Source organism: Stegodyphus dumicola, chromosome 12 (genome assembly GCF_044657685.1).
Source record: "Stegodyphus dumicola isolate Sdum_Otavi_A_Nest chromosome 12, ASM4465768v1".
NCBI classification, from domain to species: domain Eukaryota; kingdom Metazoa; phylum Arthropoda; class Arachnida; order Araneae; family Eresidae; genus Stegodyphus; species Stegodyphus dumicola.
Window position 1 is genome coordinate 52,868,644 of NC_140779.1, and position 22,169 is coordinate 52,890,812.

General features: G+C 32.9%; 1 long non-coding RNA gene across 1 annotated transcript in view; it reads left to right on the forward strand.

Annotated features, from left to right (window-relative positions):
* LOC118202629 (uncharacterized) overlaps positions 1–22,169 on the forward strand; it is a 188,404-nt gene that overhangs the window by 113,279 nt on the left and 52,956 nt on the right. The window contains exons 2-5 of the long non-coding RNA XR_015044444.1: positions 4,539–4,994; positions 7,983–8,157; positions 8,232–8,505; positions 12,360–12,544. This is a non-coding gene — a long non-coding RNA (uncharacterized LOC118202629). The remainder of the gene's footprint in view (positions 1–4,538; positions 4,995–7,982; positions 8,158–8,231; positions 8,506–12,359; positions 12,545–22,169) is intronic.

The window sequence follows — 22,169 nt, forward strand, 5'->3', positions numbered from 1 at the left end:
TATTGATTATCGATATATTACAAGTATGGTTTCTCGTAGTGTAAACCTCCCAGTTGAAAAGCACTGCCAGTTTCTCAGTTCTATGCTTTTTAATGAAGTTAAAAAATATTCATAACCGTATCATTAATTTTTTTTTTTTTTTTTTTTTTGTTTTGTTTTGTTGACTGAACCACTTAGGTGGTCCAGCCGACCACCTATAATCATTTTGTAATTTAAATTAAGAAAAAGAAGTTTGACAGGTAAATTTTGAAGTTTCACTTTATACAAACTGAATTTAAAAATAATGTTATTCCTCAAAGTGATGAGTGTAAGAATGACCTGTTTCCTACCACTTTCATTCATTCTTTTTTTTTTTTTTTCTGATCACGATAATCCAAAATTCTTTTCTCTAACTCTCTTCGAGAAATGAATTTTCCTGCATCTAAACAATACAATTTAAATCAAAAGAAAGTATAACAGCTAGGGAAGAGATAAATGAAAATACAAGATTTAATTTTTTAGACAAAATTATATAATTGTCAAAAATTCACGCCAAAAATTGTCTCATTTAAAAATCTTTACTTACATTAAACAAAAAGCCAGCTGACACAATTTTTAAAATGTTTCCACTCATGTTAAAAAAAAATTAAGAAAATTTCCGAAAAAAGTTATCAAAAAATAAAGTATCACCTTACATTTTCTTTCTATATATCATAAAAATAAACCCTCTCTTCCAGGAGGGTTCTGACAAACATAATCGATGTTGGCGAATAATTCTTTCATTCCCAAATGAATATGGAGGAGGAAAAACGAAATTAGAAAATTCTATGTTTAATTTACGGTGAGAGTCGTCCTCCTGTAATTTGCTGCTTTGTCTACAGGGCAGGCAGAAATGCCTTTACCGCATAAATAAAGTCGCAGAGAATCGACCCAGGTCCAGAGGTAATTACCGATCTTGCACGGGGACCAATAAATCCGCTGCACCCCTCCGCATTCCAATATTGGCGGAAGAATGCGAAAGAGATTCGAAATGAGAGAGGACCCCGCGAATAATTACAATCGCTGCTAGAATAAGCGAGGTTTGCGATAGATAATCCTCTTTCCCATCCATACATCTGTAATGAAAGATGCATCTTCCGACGAAATGTAAAAAGAGCAAATGAAAATAAACAGGTAACAATAAATGAATATTATTTTAAAAATTACTCAGAAAAAAAAATTATAATTTTTTTTTTTTGAATGGTTACGAAGTACACAACTCTAGTCTCCTGTTTCGTATTTAATGTAAATAATATTCTATTTGAATTTTTAAAGTTGCCTATTTAGTTACTTTTTAATTTTGTTTCATGATTTATATTTTAAGTTAATTGTATTCACAGTTTGAAAATAGTTCAAATACATTGGATACGGAGATTGGACAAAAATATGGAAACGTATGGTAAAAGAATGAAATAAAATAGTAAACCTTCTCTATTTAAATGCAGACGTTGTACTTGCTTGTGTTTCTTGTATCTAGATAAAAATCTGTTATACCGATTGCAAGCCAAAGTGCAGCTGCACGTGATGTACGGACAAGCTTGCGAAGTGCAAAAACGATTAATTATTAATACCATGATTCGCAGTGACCAAATTTCGCAGTGGATCTATTTGATAATCACGAGGTACCGTATTAAAAAAAAGACTTCCTTCATTCTATATTTTTGAAGCAGCATCATATTGTAAGCAGCGTGGGCGAAAAGTGTTATTTAAATGGCAAAGAAAAAAGACATAGCGAGGACTGTGACCAAAAATAGGAAGACAGTAGAGTAAAAATTTAATTGCTGTGCTAAAATGTGCTTTCAAACGTGTCAATACAGAAAAGCAAAAGATTATACATAAATACCAAAATTTACAATCGAGCTACACTTGCAGAATTATTGATTGAGGAAGAAGGGGGACGGAAAGGTGTAACTTTCATGAAACCAATCAATGGATGACTATCATTTGGTTTGATGAACCACCTTCATATGTTTTCTTAACTGTGGCCGAGTTTACGTGGGCAGAATACCATCTAAACTTTTGATCCGGATGACAGTGAAGCTTAGCGGGAGTTCGATCATGGTTTGGGTTGCTAGACTATTCTGCCAATACCATTATTACCTTGTAAGGTAGCACTGTTGCTAAAGGTTGTCGAACATTTCGAAAGATCAAATCTACTTAATGTTGCTCATACTACTTCCCGTAGGAGATGCCATTTATCAAGATGATAAAGTTCCTAATCCATGCATCCCATATCATAAACTCTCTTTGCTGAGCATACTAATGTTCCTCGTTTTTCATAGCTCCTTCTGACTTAACTTCCTTAACCGCACCTAAACGCAACCCTTGCAGTCAGTTTTGCAGAACAAGTTTCAAGCCCACTATCTGCCTTCAACATCTTTACAGGGTACTAAAGAAATTTCGCAGGAAGAGTGGTATAGTATCTCAACATTTCCAATCAAAAATGTATATTTGTCCATTTCTAGGACCGTTCAAGCTGTTTTGAACGCCAAAGATGGTTCTAGATCATATTAGAAAAAAAATCACCTTTTCACCAGATATTTTCACATTTATGTCCAATTTTGCACGTTAGGTTGTACTGCATTTAACGATTTCTAGAAGGCATCTATTGCCGAAATTAATACATACTGGGTTTTAATCAACTGAATAAAATAGTATGTGCCAGCAATTGGGCTCTGTTTAGCAGAGTGATGCCATGTACACCATTATAGCTTTCCTTTAAAAAAAATTATTCCAAACTATTTAATTATAAAATTTCATTAAAATCTCTCCATCAGTTCTGCAGATAATCGGACAAGTATGAAAATTCTCTTAAATTACTGAATCCCAATGTTTGTTTATACAGTTTTTTTTACCAATTATTTTTATATTTTGGTCTATTAATGCCTTTTTAAAGTTTTAATGGGTTCTCAGTTAGTTTTTATGGACTATAATGCTTATATAGAATTAATTCGGTGCATGATTTTTCTGGAAAGTGAGGATATTAATCAGATAAATTTGGCAACGAGATGTCCAGACTTAAAACCAATTGAACATATATGGGACGTTCTTCAGCGGACAATTTCAAGTCGTCTTTATCATCCCCAAACCATCCAGGACCTGTACACAGCGTTCCTGCACGAATAGACTTGCATAGGAACTCATACACTGCATCATTTTCAATGACTGGCTAGACAGACCCTCTCAGCCTCCTTTTTTGTTCGATCTAGAAGATGTTTTTAGACCTTACTGTTGCGCACGATTATGAACGTGTACCATGACTGTTGCAACTTTCCAAACAGTAAAAAATGAGGAAGAATATATTTATTAAGAAAAAATATTTCGATATTGCTGTATTTACGTTCAAGCAGTTTTAAAATACCTCTGTTTTAATCTTCCTTACTTCTCAGATTTACACGAGTTCAGACACACTTAGATTGATCATTTATCAAAGTAAACATTCTCAAAAGAAAATTTAACGACGTTTTTTGGAAAGCTCACCAGTAACTGAATGTCTAAGCACTCAAAACTGGGAATTTGATCTTCTATATAACGGGTTGGCCTATTACAGTAGACTGGGCTGTAAATCTTTTTACCCTATATCACCCAATCTAATTTCGGTAACTTAGACAGTTAGATAGTAAAATAGATTCGGCAATTATTATTATTATTATTATTATTATTTTTACTCTAGTCACCAAAGCTGAATTCGAAGTAGCAAATCAAATCACTTAACAAGGGTCGAATGATTCTACACTCGATTTCATTTGTCCTGAACACTGAACTTAAGTGATTCCTACAGAATTCGATAACAGTAATTAAAAGGACTATCTGCACAAGATTTACGAGTCAGTTTCCCAGAAAAGTCCTTTCCGATTTATTCTTTCCACGATCTCAACCTAAATAACCCTCAAATATTCTGATACAATAACGAACCTAGCCTCTCAGGTTCAACGAACTTTGCGTGCTTTGATTTAACAACTATTTACCAAAACATTGAAAAGATTACTATTATAATCCATTTCCAGACGATAAATTGCAACTGAAGTAATTACGTGAGGTCCATGCACTGGAAAGTTCAGTTTGCAAAGTACGGTATGGAAGTGAGCTTTCTTTAAAAATAAAAATAATAATAAACGTAAAACATCTTAAAAAAATAAATGATTCGAAACAGTTAAGTAATACATAGTGTCATATACATATTTTATGAACCATAAAACATTGCAAACGCCTATAAATTCATCAGTTGAAGAGATTATAAATTAATTGCATTTTAATTAATAGCAATTCAATGCTTTATTTTAAAAAATGAAATAAAGATTTAAATGAATAAGAATTTAATTTTTTAAAGTTAAATCTCTAGTATTTTAGACATCTCTATATTACATATTTTCATACATTTCTTATATTCTGTAAGTTTAAAAGACAAATTAAAGATGTTAAAGTTTTATTCACATATTTTGCAAAGTGAATTTTTTATTCAAATTCTCTCTCTCTCTTTTTTTTTTTTTTTTTTTTTTTTTTTTTTTTTTCTGTTCCAGGTAAAAATTGTAAGATGTCTATTATGAACTGCACAAAGATCAGGAGAAAGAAGGTCCAGCATGAGGAAGTCTTGAACTAAAACAACTAGTATTCTCCGTACTGAGATATTAACAGGCACAGTATCATCTAAAATGCTGTTAATATCTTTATTTTTAAGCATTAATTTTTAGAGTTCATTCCAGTAGATAAATGTGTAAGTAATGCATGCAAATATAACAAATTTCTGACTCTCAAAAATGCCAAGAAAATAGCGGGGAAAAACTGTTATTCATTATACTTTTGTTTTCAATGTAAAAAGATCCGAAATATAGAAATGTGAAACTGTGCTTTTCTTTCTTCCTTTATAGAAATCTTGATGGAATTTTTAGATATTTTGACTGAAAACTGCATCAGCTGAAGGACTGACATCTTCAAGATGCAGGAATGGAAGCTTATTACAGATAAGGAAATAAAAAGTGAAAAATACTTTTTTGTGTGTGTTAGCTTCTTACATTCCAATTACTTTAGATTTTTAGAGATATATGTATGCTATATATACCTTAGATCACAGATGGCAATCTTTATCAAAAAGCCAAAATTTAAGTAAATTGTTTTTTTTTTTTTTTTGGGCATGGCAGTGTCCGATGTTTTTAATGCTTTTTATTCCATTATTAGGATTTTTCATCCATATGCAAAACACGAATCATGGCATAATTTTAAATTCCTGTATATAATTATAATTATTAAAATCCCTGTTATTAATGAAGGTTACATGCTGGAATCTTTTAAATACATAGTGGTTTTCCCCATGTGCAATGTGTACGAGCCAGTTTCCCTTAGAAAGTCCTACACGAAGGCATCCATCCCTTTAGGCAAATAGCCCTCGCGTGCTTTTCCATAATTGAATAATCCAATCCACTCCTTTTAAATACATATGTTTATATACTTTACATAATATAATTTCTGATACATTTAGTTTCCTGTACTGAAATATACACATTCTCAAAAGCAAGAAAATGTTGGTGTATTTAATTATGGCAAAGCACACGAGGGCTATCTGCCTAAGGGGAGGGATGCCTTCGTGGAGGTCTTTCTAAGGGAAACTGGCTCGTATACACGTTACACATGGGGAAAACCACGAAAACGCTGGTGGAGCCAGCCCGTTCGCGGGATTCGAACCTCGGACCGAACTACCAGTGTTCAGCGACTTTACCGCTCGGCCGCTGGTGGGCTGCAAGAGAATGAAAAAAAAATGTTGGTAAGAAATTCCCTTGTTTTAATTTATTAAAAAAATCCGACACAAATTAAATATACATGTACATAAGAAGTATTCATCTGGCTCAGTCGGTGAGTATTTTCATTTATTTTAATATATTTTAGCACCGTTATTCTTATTTCCCTTTTTCATACTTGAGATGTAGATAAAATGCTCTGGAGGGAAAAAAAAATTCCACCTGCATATCCCATTAAAAATGCAGTTTCATTTCTTCCACAGTCTTCTATAAATTGTAAAGGATTGCGGAATGATCTAAGGTTTAAAATTACTCTTTTCTTTCCGCAAAGGCGCCAGAGGATAAGTCACTTTCATCGTATTCTTTCTTTTCCGCGGCGGATGAGTTACTGTTCCTCTTCTTCCTCCGCCATCCCGAGGATCTTTCATTCCGTTCGCTCCTGCGGATCCCGGGGACTATATTTTTACGCGTGCTGCTGCGCGACTGTAGCTATACTTAGGTCAGGAAGCCGAAATATGGCGTCTCGCTTGGTCGTTAAGTGAGATATGTGCCACTGACAGCTTTGCGGTTCCACATTACGCACAACCCCGGCAATAACCCGTACCCGAAACGTCACAATACACGAGTCGCAGAGCGTGGCCGGATAAAAGAACATAAACTAGCGATCTTTCCACGCGAAATATAGCTGCGATGTATAGAAGGGAACGATGTGTCAAGATTCTACGCCGGAATGATAAAAATGGGACAAAATTGCTTTTCCTGTTGCTGTTGTTGCTTAAGCATAGAACATGCGTTATTCCACAGCAAACGCATATGCAATGCTATGATTACAATACACAGCAAAAACAAAGTTTGGGAAACTCGGGAAACGATTAGTTCTGGCTTAAATGTCTTTTTTGTTATAGAAAGCTGATCTAAGGAGTTTTTAGACATTGAACTGGCTAAACACTTCATTTTCAGACCGATAGATTAAAAATAATTTTCATTAATGTTACTTAAACATTTACTTTTGTCTGTTGCAATAAACGATATGAAATTATCGATGAAATAGATAAATACTAATAAATGCTGAAAAAATTGATTTCAAACTCAATTTGATATACTTTCAAAAAAGATTATGTAAAAGAGTACATACATTATCCTTACTGACATCTGATGATACGGTTTTAGTTTTTAAAAAATAATATTCTTTTTATGTTTTATGCATAAGCCGATATTATATACTGTATGTAATGTAAGATATAGTAATTCGTTCCCGAATGTAAGATATAGTAATTCGTACACATCTGTGTCTAGTATAATGAAAATTCTTAAAATGCTGTTCTGAATTCCATACCTGTTTTATAATGTATGTTTAAAATATAGAGAAAAACTTTCACTTTTTGCTTAACTTAAATGTTAGAAGTAAGCACACTTGCTAATTAATATCTCCGTGCATAATATTTAGGGCAGTTTTCTATTTTCCCTATAGAGTTTTAAGGGTATTTATTATCCTTTAGGGTAATATACGACAGTATAGGGAATATGGAATAATATTACCATGTATGGAATGGTGTCTTACAAGCAAACCTACCTCGTCTTTTTTGTGATGCGTTTAGAAAAATGAATTATAGCCTTTTGTTAATTTCCTTTATTCATTCGTATCTAGAAGTGAGTCCAATATAAATCAGAATAGAATGATGCATATGATAGGAGATACTTAAAATGCTCTAAAATTTAATCCTAATTCCTCCTTGAATTAAGCTAACATAATTTCATGGGCTGTACAGTATTTCTAAATATTGTTTACCTAGATTCAACTTTTCCTTACGGGAAGAAAAATTAATTTGAATGAAATTAATTTTTTATACATTCAAATTAACGGGAAATATTAAGAGGACTTATTAACAAGTAAATCAATTTAATTAAGATATAAAAAAACTTACCATTAAGTTCTATTGGAAAAATTATAAAAGAGTCAGGATATATTAAAGAAGTATATATTTAAACAAACAAACCGAATGGTACCTTTCATGAATTTAAAATCCTTATTTTTAATTACTAATACCGTACACTGATAATTCTTTAAGAGATGTTTCTTTAACAACGAGTACATTTTATACTGGTACTGAATAATGACATATAAGTGCATATTTCAGAAATCATTAACGATCGAAAATGTTCTTAATGTCCTTCATTTTCAATATTATTACAGTTTTCTTACAGATTAGATTTGTCCCCCATTTTCTATAGGGCCGAGATGTTTGACAAAGATTATGACGACTTGCTTCACGTAACAAGATACACAAGCCCGTGTTTTACTAAAACGGCATTCTCCAAACCTGAATCTTTAAATGAGTTTCATGATACGAGAGATGTCTTAAGATAATATCATCCTTAAAAATCATAAGGAACAAAGGCAACAAAGGTACAGTGTTTACTAGAAATTAAGACCTTTTCTTGCATTTTAGGCCAAATCTTAATATTTATTTCGTCTTGCAGTCATTTCGAGAAGAAGCTTTTCCCCCCGCCCCATCTTCAGATGTTTGGTTTCTTTCATTATGGCAAAGCACTCGAGAGCTATCTACCTTCGTGGAGGACGAAATTACCACCATAAAGCATTTACCAAGTAAAACAGACATGAATTCCAAAAGAGAAGGAACCTAGTTAATGAAATATTTAAAAATTATATGACGAAAATTTTACAGATTTCGGGATCAATTAAACAGGAACTGAAATCATCATCTAAAGTTGATTAACTAAAGGAATGCTTCAGGTAAGATAATTCACCTTCTTGACATAAGGATTTGAGGTGGTACTAATGGTAAGACTAATATCTTACTCTAATGTAACAATGATTTTTATATTTATGTATGTTAAATTGTTCAAATACCAGTTAAAGTTCAAGCTAATCTCTTTTCTTTTTTTTTAATGCGTCAGCACTTTTAAGAATGGGTGCTTGGAACAACTTGCGCATCCACTGTAAGCGGTAAGGGCTAAATATAATGAGTTCTCAAGTATAAGCCAAACCAAAATCAAACAAAGGACAGCAGATAGCACTGAGCCCAAATAAACTTCCCTTCGTTCAGTCATTTTGGTGGTTAACGATAGTAACTCCTATGCCCATAGGCCTGGATTCAAAGCCTAATTAATGATCCATAAATTTAATGTTTTGTAAGTTGTAGAATCTTTGCTGACTGAAGAATACTTAAATTCCGCTGATGTAAAAATTTTACTCCAGAAGGTGGTGGTGAAAGAAGAAAGATGAGGGACCTAGGGATTCAATTTCCTCGACCAGAAACTGGGAACTTAATCCAGAGAAAAACACAGACCAATCTTTAGAACGAGAAAGAAGAATGCAATGGAAACTGACTCCTCCGTTGGGGGAAGTGATTTGGGCGAAAGTTATCAGAGGGAAAGAGAAAATTATTAGAGGGATGTCTAATTGATACCCCTCGATGTAGGAAGGAATTTTTGAAGGAAACATCATCTGGGTGAAAAAAGCATAAACATGTTACTACTGGTGTTTAAAATGTATAACAGATGATAAGAACAAACTTTCCTTTCTAAAATTATTCACAAAGCCTCTCTATGTAACTAATTAATTTAAGAAGGAACAAGTTTTCCGTGATTTTAAATACTCCACTTTAAGAGGAACAATCAAAATAACAAACGCCTCTTCCAGGAAAGATATGTGACAAATAATACTTTTATTGATGTCTCAGAAATTCTCTTCACTTTCTAAGATGATCACCACGAAAGGGTTGATTGTATAATAATTAAGTACAGTAAATTATTATAAAGATCATTTTCCTTAGACTGTCACCTTTGAAAGTAACCGGTCTTCTCTAGAACATAAATAAATATATATAAGGTGTCTGGTGTATCAATGTCTGCATTTTTATTGAGAAAATATGCATATCTAACGTATTTTTACGGGCGATTATGGCAAATAACAGAAGCATATTCCTAACTTTTGTGTGAAATAACTGATAATGCTTCCAATTCTTAGGAAGGAAGAGAGAGACAGCTAAAATCACAGCAAGGTACGAAGCGTGGGGTTCTGTGATAATGGTTAAAAACATAGGTGAAGACCTTACACGAAGACCTGTCGTGACTTGTGACTGCGGGGTTGACCAATACCAATACAGTCAAAAGTCGTTAATCCGGACTCGTCGGGACTTCGGCGATTCCGGATTATCGATTTTTCCGGATTATAGATCATCAGTTTAAATCTCGTAAGATGGCATGCAGAAATTCTAAAATTAAAAATATGAAACCGTAATTTATGAAATAAAGAACAATTATGATCTAAAAAGTATCAAAATTTACAAAAAAAAAAAAAAAAGGCTTAATATTTATTTGTTTACTTTATTAAACATTTCTTTCAATGTAAGTTGTTTAAGTTGCTTCGTTTTATGTGATAATACTTTCTCTTTAATTCTATAAACAGACATAATTTCTTGTTCAGTTACAAAGTTCCGCTGTTCAAGTCCCGTTAATTGCTGTGCCGAGAATACCGACTAACTTGTGAATCGAAATTTTTTCGTTTTCACTAACCTCTCTGTCACATTCTTCATGTCTTTATCCATTTTTTGCAGCAATTCCACTTTTTCTTTGATGGACATCGAAACATACTTTCGTTTTGTATGATCCTTTGGGAGCTCCAGAATCAGAAATTCTATTTGACATAATCGAAAGTTCAAGTTTACTTTTATTGTATTGCTCTTACAGGCTGCAAAAAATAATAAGCCGGATCTAATTAGTAAATTAAGGAAGAACGCAATCATCAATATTAACTGAAATAGATAATTAGATAATTTTAGCTTATACCATCCGTTAAACATAAAACGCTCACGCGAAAACGTATTCTGCACTTGCGCACACGCATATGCGCAGACATAAAAGGTTTTACGCGCACGCGTAAACGCCTCTGCGCATGTGTCAACACGGCGCATTCGCAGAAAGTTTTTAGCTTTGAGGTCCGGATTATAGATCATTCCGGATTATGGGTGTCCGAATTAACGACTTTTGACTGTACTGACAATACTCGTCCTACAAGTCGGCATCAGCTTCATGAACGAATATGTGCTATTTTGAATGATTTAATTTCTGTTTTCTCTTAGGAAAAACTGTGGACCATATACCCGTACATTTACAGAAGTGGGTTGACATTGCTGGAAGTCATGTTGAATTGCAAGGGTCTTTTTCCCCATTTTGGGGGGGGGAGTAGTAATAAGTGAAATGAAGCGTCCATGGCATGTTAATTTTACATTCACGCCGCCTACGATGCTCGTTAAAACAGACAGTGTCTCTTCAGGCACCCTGTAGGCATTGAACATCATCATAGCCATATTCCACATGACGAGTATCCTCATAGAAGAACAACTTACCTAAGAATCGTAGATGATCGTTTTAGGGAGGTTTTTCTGTAGCGAATTTGTAATAATCTCTTCTGTAATCCGCAATGATTTTTCTGTAGCAGCTTGAGAAATTTTCATAAAAGCAAAGAAAAAAAAGAACATACCGGAGTAATTCCTGAAACGTAACTTCACTGCTGACTACAGGAGTTAAACACGGAAGTTGGGACATAAAAAGCGAGGGGCATTTTCTTTCTCTCTGCTTGAAGACTCCAGCAAACACTCATTTTTCTGACTTTGGAGAGAAAATGTGCCAAACTTTTAATGATTAACTTCGATGAAGAAAGAGTTGAAGAACGAAAAAAAAATAATTAAATGAAAAATGGGCGAAAAAAAAAAGAACTCTGTACCGGCACCTTTGAAAATAACGGCCATAATTTTTATTTTATGACATTCGATTGTTTTCTCTTCGATGTTCCAAAATAAGCGACGAAACGTAGAACAGACGGCTAAAAAACTGCCTTTCCCTAAACAATAGTGGATCATTTTGCGACGGGTAAATGACGACTCGGTTTAGAATGAATAGGCCATTAAAAAGCCTTAAAAAATTGCCAACTAATGTTTAAAGGGTTGTGTATTTATTACCACACTAAATTGACAGCAACGTAAATCAACCCTTTTGCAATTAAGATGTAAGGGGGGTGGAAGAACAGGAACTGCAAGAAAACTCGTTAATTTTTTTTCTTCATCTTCCAAAGCGTTCGTGTAATATATTATTTTTGGCACAGTATATTAATAAAAATACTTAATGAACGCTTTTATTTAGGTACACAATGGATAAATTTTTAGAGACTATCACCATTCTGTAAAAACTTAAAATGGTTTTTGTAATGAATAAAATTTTTCGAAAGTAAGTCCTTGTTTATTTTTTAATTATTTACTTTTTTAATGCGATTTAAAGGGGAATTTTAACACCCGATCTTTTGGCAAATAAAAAATACTTGAGTTGATTATTTATTACATTTTAATGAAACATTTTTGTTGAATCGCGTTTTATAGATGTTTTGGTATTTGTCTGCTTTAGTAAAGAATAGTGTCTATAGATCTGGGATTTAGCTAACTGAGAAAATACATATTTTAATACTGGCTGTAATTACATGCATAAACGTTTTCATTAATCTAATGATTAATAGTAAGAAATTGATTTAGATAATAGTTTTAAACGCATGTTGTATCATCTTTAATTCAGCTATCTTACAATCTTTTAAAGGAACCTAACGATGGAGCTATTTTAGAGAAAAGAGCAAAGCACGGGGATATTTCAAAAACAACTGTTTATATTCCTTCGATGACCGTAGTATGAATCATCCTATTTAAGAAGATTCTATCGTATTTCTACACTGTTGAGCAAGAAGGATTACGCAAAGCTGAAAAACTGACGTCTACCCTCTCAAGGTAAATGTCTAGTTTTCTTTTTCTTTTCTTTCTTTCATCTTATTGTTTTTAATGCATTCAAACCAGTACTTGTTTGACAACTTGGTAAAATATCAAGCAATCATTACTATTAGTTACGTAAATCTTACATGCTTTGAAAGTACCAGCTTTATATATGTAACAGAACTGCAGATTTCCGGATTACATATTTACAGAATAATTTCTGGTATAATAAGAGAATTCCGATATTTTAACCTACTCATCAATAGTCAATACCCTAATCATCAGTAAACAAAACAGGAATAAAATAAAGCTGATGTGTACACCACATGATTTTTTGTACCGAATATTAAATTATACGCTTTTTTTCCTTGCATTTCATTTAAACTTATTGGCAAGATAAAACTCAAAATATTTTCATTGAAAATTGAAAGGTATAGAAAAACATAAAACACCAGATACAGTAAAAACAATTAAAAAACAATTTTTACAATTAAAATTACAGTTTCTACGCAAAAAAAAAAAGCAATTCGGCCAGCAGGCAAGAAGGCAGTTTTTTCGGTGCACAAAACTAAAAGTTTCTTTTTGGTCCCAATCGGCGAAAAGACACTGAAGGTGCAGAAAGACTTAGTTCACTGTTCTGCTAAGTTTCAAATGTAAATAAATATGGCTGGTATGGTAAAAACAAATTAGGCTTAGCCGCACTTAACTTTCAAATTGTTGATAATTCTGCAAGTATTGCATGCAGATTTAACTCATACATAACATATTAGTTTCTTATACTCTTCAATTACTCAAGTTATCCAGATCACTTATTATTTCCTCAGAAAAATCTATCTTGCTGCTAATTTATTTGCAAATTTTAATTCTTTGTTTAATTTAAAGTATTAAGTTATATTACAATTCAATACATATTAAGAAGTTATTAAATTCATATTCATGTGTATTTGATTTTCCCAACATTGCCTATGTACAGTAAAATCTAGATCTCGGAATTCATGACACGAGTTCAGCTTTACGAATCACTTGCTGTTCTTGAGGGAAGTGAAATATAGCTCTGTGTATTTATTTGAATATATTTAATGCTATAAACGTTGATGTTATGAATGTGCATTTGTAGATTTAAATACTATAAAAGAATTATACAGTTCAATACATAGGTTTTATAACAGGAAGATTCGCCTACAGTATTGTGTATAAATTTAATTTGCTTATTACACGAGTGGTTCTCTGGTTTAAGATCTTTTCTGAAAGTAATAGACTAAACGAACATGGTGATGTTACGTCAATTCCGACTTATGCATGCAGCTTATTTGTAGATATTTCTTTAACTGTAAAACGTTTGCTCATATTAAATACGTTTAACAAAGAAATAAATTTTCTTTACTTGCAGTGAACTCAGTATTTAATATTTGGCGTACAGATAAAATGCATTCTGCTTATCGGAATTTTTAGAGTATTTTAAAAATTTGTAATCCCAGTTATTTGGCATTTTGTTGTATATAGAATATTTTCTTTGTAACTATCAATAGTGTTAGGTACAATGGATAAATTTTGGCTAGTATACATGCATAATATATTTATGCATATATATTTATTTTTAGCAGAAATTAGGTCACAAAAATGCGACAGCCATTACTTCAGAAATTGTTCCGCCCTATTCATCAAGGCAGGCAGGCTATCATGGCGTTAGACCTGAATTCCGAGTTCCAAAGAAGTCCAACACCGTTCTCGAAGGTGTAGAATTGTGGTGCATCCTGGGAAATATTCGGTGATGAGGCGATTAGGCTATTCTCGATGAGGTTTCAACTAATAACTGTCCGTTCACTAGACCCCCCCCCAAAAAAAAAGAAACTGCAAAGAGAAAAATTGGCTGTTAACCTAGAAGAAAGTTCGCAACTGCTGGAACAGGCTATGTTACACCTCAGCTGACATGGAGGAAATCCATCCCACTTACACAATATTATTTTCACATCAAGTCGCCTCTCATTCTTTATTCTTCACTTGCAATAGTTGTTCAACTCGAACTCCGTCCTCTCTCCCATGACTCAAATCGATTGCAATTTTCCACGGACACCCCGGAGACCTTTACTCCAATGATAGCGTGGCTGTCCCCTCGCCAAAGAAATACGCCAGAGAAAGAACAGAATTCATGGCCCAAAAAAAAGTATCTTTGAGCAGAAAGAGAGAGTAGGAGGGAAAAAAAGGCCCTAAAAGGAGGAACTAGAGATAAAAATGTTCCACCGCTTCCACATACCAATCGAAATAGCCGCCGAGATAAGGAATTTGAGTTACTGGGTTGGAAGCATTGTTGCGTAAGGAACAAACAGTTCATGAATTTAATCTCCCACATCAGAAGGATTTAGTTACTGCTGTTGTTTAATTCGGTGTGAATGCTCGCTTCATTATGCACCCTTCATTTCTGGCCACGACGGAAATTTCCTGTTCTTGAAAACAGATATTGTGCACTTCTTGTATAACAGTAAAGAAAAGGTTATGGTTTATGATAAAGTACAAATAGTTAACTTAAGCAGGTGGCTCTTTATTTGATAACTTCCAGAGATACGGAATTTATATGGACGGATGACTACACTTTTCTTAAGACAAAATTCTGTTAAGCCATTGTATAGCCAAGAATCAGAGGTAACTGTAAAACTGTTCATAGAGATAAAGGATGAATAAATAAAACTGCAACAGTTATTTAAGCAAAACAGTGAATAGTGCAACATATCTGAACGTATGTGTTATCAATGATTAAAAGCAAATATATATATATAAACAGAATTCAGAATTAGGGGGAAAAAAGACATTTTTATACCACCATTTGAAATAGAAAAACAATATCGAATAATAAGCCTAATGTACATTGAAGAAAAATTGCCACTAATTGAACATGTTGTAGAAACATTCTGTTATTTTTTTATACGGAAGACGTGAAAAATGAGCCATGCCTTCGCTGGGACTCGATCCTGGACATCTCGAATACGCGCCGACTGTGCACCACGAAGGCATGCACAAAGGAGAGAGAAAATACCTTACATTGTAGAGACATTAGGATTCTTTTTGGAGCAGGCAAGATGAAAAATGAGCAGACGCCTTCGCCGGGAATCGAACCAAGGACATCTGGATGCAGAACCACTACACCACGATGGCACGCTAGGAAAGTGGGAGAAATACCTTATATACACCTCTTTTTAAAGGGCGACTGGGGTTTTCAGGGGACCCAATCGCCAAATCCTGGGCGTGGAGAAACCTTATTCAACACCCTTTTAGTTCGGATGCCACTGTAGAGTCATTACGATTTTTTAAGCAGTAGACATGAAAAATTAGCAGTGCCATCGCCGGCACTTAAACCCGGACCTCTCGAAAACGCGCCAAGGTTGCTGACCACTACACCACGAAGGCATGCTAAGAAGGCGGGAGAAATACCTTATAACAAAATTTCTAGTTTTCATCAGCACCTTTATTTATGCGAAGGCATGCAGAAAGGAGGGAGGAAATACCTTACAATGTGAAAAAGAAATACGCTGAAAGCATTTCCCAGATATTTTCAGTATATTTAACTCTAAATAAACCGCATTCCTCTTCGAAAAGTCCGGATTTTATCGTTTAAGATAAACATCTTAAAAGTTACAAAACTAAATCCCTTAAAAATAGACTAACTGCGGCGAAACCTGTGTATACAGACATAAAATAACATTTCGCTTTGACTATAAAAACTATTTTTTCAGTTCGTTTCATGTCAAAGTAAACAGTTTCTTCAATATTTAGTTGTCAAAGGAATTAAAGTTGCTACGAACAGAAGCGAAAATTTCAAGTTTTTGTTTGCTTTTGTTCCAATCATTCTTTATTTGCTGTGAACAAAACCATAATAGCCTTATATAGTATCCTAAAGCTATTATTTGAAAACAATATTTTGATGTAAATAAAATAGTATTCAATATTGTAAAAGTGAACAGTTCCTTATTTGAAAAAAACCAACATCTCATTAAGATTTATTTATCGTGCATCCGATGGCACCCTGCTTATATCATCCGATAATAGCTCAAATTCAAATCTTGTCTATTCGCTACAAAAGTACAGGAGTTACAATTTCTTAAATACTGTATACAAAAATGATGTAATAACACAAAAAAGTGCTCAACAATTATTTGCAAAATTAAATATACTCAAGAAAGAGTTTGCAATATAAGAAGAATGGGAAAGGTGAGGAATTGAAAACAATAGTACCACAATATGACTATATGCCTATTAAACTGCATTTCCTGAAGCTGTATCTTCCAAATAATTTTAATTTCTGTGACTAAATTTGAAACTATTCAACGCAATTACAAAAACAGAAAACGCAATCCGTCAATGAGCTTATAAGCTTTTTGAACTTCAACTAAAAATAAACTATGAACATTAATTTCATTCTATAGTGAATTCCATCGGTACACGAGGCAACTAGTAATTCGGTCTGATGTTCGAAACCCGCCAGCGCACTGCCGTGCACGGCATTTTCTTAGGTTTCCCCATGTGTAACGTGTATACGAGCCAGTTTTCCTTAGAAAGTCCTTCACGAAGGCATCCTTCACCTTAATCAGATAACCCTCGAGTGCTTCGCCATACTCAAATAAACCAAATCAAATCAAACCCAGCGGTGATCGAGTGATTATAATCACTGAATACTGGTAGTTCGAATCCAGGCAAATATACTGATACAGGCTCCGTTTTCGTGCTTTTCTCCATATGGAGCATGGATATGAGTCTCTTTGACGTATAAAGATCTCCACAAGGTCATCCCTTCCCTTAGCCAAATAACCCTCGTGTACTTTGCCATATTATTAAGTAATCTAGCATAACAACTTTATTGTGATCGCAATGAATATGAATGAATAAGTTTGAGAATCTCTCCTATAGAAAACACTGACAGAGTTGAAGCATGATTTCCAAACCCAAAGGCAACTAAATATGTCTCTAATGCGGCACAAAATTCTCATTGTATTATTATTATTATTATTATTATTATTATTATTATTATTCAACTGCAAAACGATAGAACATACTACCATTTATAAATTTTACGCAATAAAATACCAAAGAAACATGAAGTAAGGTACATAAATTTAGACGTCGGTATATTAAGTGAATACCTTTTAATAATATATTTCACTGTTTTGAAATTATCGAATTCTCTGATTATTCTTTTACCACCCGAGCTAAACCGATAATTTTTTTATGAATTAAAGGAAATTCTCAGAACTAATCAATATAAAAACAGCTAATATTTTATATTAATTCTGGATATTTTACTATTAGTATAATAATCGAAATGTATTTTTTCGTTTCCAAGAAAAATAGCTCAGATTTCTTTCCCATTTTTTGTATTAATTTCGAGAAATAACAGTATATGCGCTCTCTTTTTTTTTTTTTTTTTTTTTTTTTTCCCCCAGATCTCTGCTTTCTACAAAAATGCAGCGAAAATAACTCTCGGACGCTCACGGAACGTCCACTTTATAAGCTAAATTTCCAAATACGAACATTAAACGGATCGTTCACTTCCTAACTTCGATATCTTGCCCTCCTTTTCCTTAAAAAGCCCATATAACTCTTGATGGACAAAAATGGAGGCAATGGTGGAAAAACTATTGGTAATTCATTTCTTTTTACTTCATTTAAAATACTTCTATAACTAAGAGCAGCTGCGCAGTAAGCTGCTCTTAGTTACTTTTACGAACACAGAAAGGAAGCACAAGCATTCAGCTGCAGCTTTTTCAAAAGGAATTTTAAATTAAATAATAAATTTTAAATTAAAAAATAATTTTGTCACTGCTCACTTAATCACAAAACGACATACAAAGCGCATTTTTTATATGGCTATGCTCAAAAACTGAGAAACAAAATTGCCTGTACTAAAATGATGCAGATCAATTCTTCCCTATATATACTCCCTGAGAATCAAGGTGTGTACATTACACAAGCATACAAAGTGTATGGATTTAACTGACATGATCAGTAATTTGTGAAATTAATCGACAAAATCTGCGACAAAGGTTTGTAGACACATAAGGTTATTTAGAAACAGGAAAGATGAAAAATGAGCAACGGCTTCGCCGGGAATCGAAGCACGGACCTCTGGAATACACGCCCAGCATGCAGACCACTACACCACGAAAGCACGCTAAGAAGGCGGGGAGAAATACCTTATAGGTTCCCTAAACTGATAGCAGAATAAATAAACAAATACAAGCAAATTGTTAGTTATTAAATAATTACTAAAAAATACAAATATTCTAGAAACGAATATGAACAATGAAGCTATTCATATAAAATGAAACAAAATACCGAATTTGTCCATGTGAGTTAAGTACATTTTAAATTAATCAAATCACTCTGCTAAATTTTTTTAAAACTTGTCCAGAACCGGAAACATGAAATGCAAAGAAGGTAATACCAGGGAGGGGGCAGAATTTTAATTCAACGCAATTGTTGTTTTAAGTAATGCAATTTTTAAAATGCATTTCTTTTTCTTTTTTTATTAAATTCCTATCAGCTCACACTCTTTTATCTTGTTCAAATTTTCAGTTGTTAATAAAGTACTTTTTATTCATCCACTCAAGTTCAAATACACTTTTTTAAACTTGTAGTAGACGAAACTTGATGTTAATGCAGTTTTTTCACATATTAAAGTCAATATTTCAGTTTCTTGAGTAATACAGTTTTTTCACATATTTAAAGTCACTGGAAAGGTTCCTTGAAAAAATTAAGCATTACACAAGATGAATAGAATGAGAAATTATAGACCACCATCAGCTTCATAAATTAGAAACGAAAAAATTTTAATAGAAAGTAACTAAAATAAAATTTTTCTTTGTTGATCTAAGTAGGAATTGACTTGAAAAAAAATTATATTACTTAATTTTTTTCAAGCTGTTTGTTTTTAATTTGCAAATTAATTTGTTTAATTTTAATTTGCAAAAACAGACATTACTTGTTCAAATATTCAGTAACTCATGAACAACAAAATATTATTTATCATAACTTCCACAAAGCTACTCTCTACGCTTGTTCCATTTATTGCTAACAAAAGAAATTGATTCGAATTCGAACGTAATGTATAACGAATGCTTCTCAGATCTATCTCTGTACGGTTAGGAATTTTCAAGACCAACACAAATAAAATTAGCTGCCTTTGAAATTAAGAAAGAAAAAAATCTGATGTGGTCACCGCATGACTTCCTTGTACGGCTTATTAAATTACATACATTTTTTGCTGCGCTGCATTTAAACTTGTTTCCTCGAATTATTTTAACTTTATTAACCAGTTCCTCAAGGAAAGTCGTAAATGGCATCAAAATTGGTATGGTTTTGGTTTATTTAATTATGGCAAAGCACACTAGGGCTATCTGCCTATGGGGAGGGATGCCTTCGTGGAGGACTTTCTAAGGGAAACTGACTCGTATACACATGGGGAAAACCACGAAAACGCCCATGCAGCTAGCTCGTTCGCGGGATTCGAACCTCGAACCGATCTACTAGTGTTCAGCGACTTTACCGCTAAGCCGCTGGTGGGCCCATCAAAATTGAAAATTCTGAAATTAAATATCCCGGTTAATTTCCTCATTTAAAACACTCCTGTAACTGGAAATATATGACTACGACAAACGATTGCGAAAATAAAAGCTGGATAAGAGCTTTTAAGTCAGGTAAAAGGGTAGGTCTATAATATATATATATATAATAATTTATTTACTAAATGGAATCTTGAGTATTTACTAAATGGAATCTTCTAATATACAATTAGTATAATTCTATTTAAATGAAATAACCCAGAAGCATTGAAACTGAATCCCGAAAAAAAAATTTTTTTTAAAAGAAACTTGAATTTTAATTATGAAAAAAAGAAATGGAAATTTTTAAAATGAAAATTAATCAGTAAACTCAATACCGCATTTACTCGCATAACAGACCATCTTAGATGAAAGAAAGGGGACCATCCTAGATAATGAAGTAATAAAAAATAAATTTATTCGACAAGATATATATATATATATACATACACATACATGTAATAGAGAATATTTTCATGAAGGTGTAAATAATTATACAGTAACTAAAAAAAGTTGTTCAAAATTTTTGCAATCCGCCACAAGTTTCCTCCCAAACCATTGTAAACTATTAACTATCCGATTATAAACTATTAACTGTAACTTCTGAATGTCATTATGGTCACGATCCATACTTTTAGAATACTTATTTTCAGGCCAAATTCAAATTCAACCGGGGGGGGGGAGAAGTTTGGCTAAGTATCTGAGTTTATTTAATTTGCTGCCGTATCTGTAATAAAATAGGGAAATAAATCAAGATAAGATAAATATTTTTTTAACATCAGTAACTGCAGAGAACTAACATAAATACACTTCAGAAGAAAAAAAAAAATTATTTAGACTACATTAATCTTTATGGCCTTTATGTTATCTAAATTCTACTGGCTTAATAATAAACATACAATTTATTCCTTTTACACCATTTCTAGGCACGAGGTAATTTTTTTTTATTTTTTATTTTTTTTTTTTATTATTTCAGTAGCTGTTTGTTGGGAACAAAAAATAAATAAACTACCGATAAAGAAATACTATAGATAAGATATATATGCGTTCATGTTTATCTAAATTCCCGGCACAAAAATAGTGTAATCAGTATTAATATTAAACACAATTTTATCACTTAATATATTATTTCAAATACTTGAGTTCAAACAAGAATATTTCATAATAAGAAATATCCTTATTAATAAATCACATAAAGCGAGTTAGTCTTTTTACCTCTTTCAGAATTAATACTGGTTTAAAATTTATATATATAATATATATATTAGCGAAAATGCTTAATCGGAATGAGTTCTTTGGTGCTCTGCATTGGTTCTTGATCCCTTCAATTCACGGAAATATTTGGCCTAGCTTGAATTCCCGGTTTGGCATCGCCAGTAAAGGACGAAACACCTTCGTATTTATTTCTTAATTATTGTTTATTGAACCGGAGTTGGTTTGTTCCCCTTGAAAAGTCAACTAATTTCCGATCAATGGCAATGATTACTTGCTTTTAATTTAATTACTTGCTTTTGATTTATTTCTTTTTACAATTGGAATTTTGTTATTCATGATTTAATTCAAGTCACCGTTAAACATTTTTAACAATTTACATTCAAGTTACTTTAAAACAATTTTCGGAATTGAACTTACTAACTATGGATTCACTCTTTTAAAATAATTCTACTAAAATTAATCTTAGGATATAATAGATATGTATATATATATATATATTTCGTACTTGCTTTTCAACGCGTTATTATGTCAAAGAACCTTTGAAAAATCTTAATTTGAATCCATTAAAAACATATTAATAATTTGATTACTGGATATTACTTGATCGATTTTGGATTATTTTCCCTTGGACCGTGATCTAGTTATCATTCAACACTGCCTATAAAGATGATCAGTTTTACAGAAGCATGTTTCCTACAAAATTATGTATTGCCGCCCAAAATGGATAGTGGTTAGTGAGGCTGATTGCCGTACCGAAAAGGCCGGGTGCCGGGTTCGAATCCCGGAGAAGTAAATGTACAGTGTCTGTGCGGCATGGAGGCACTCTAAATATGCGGCGA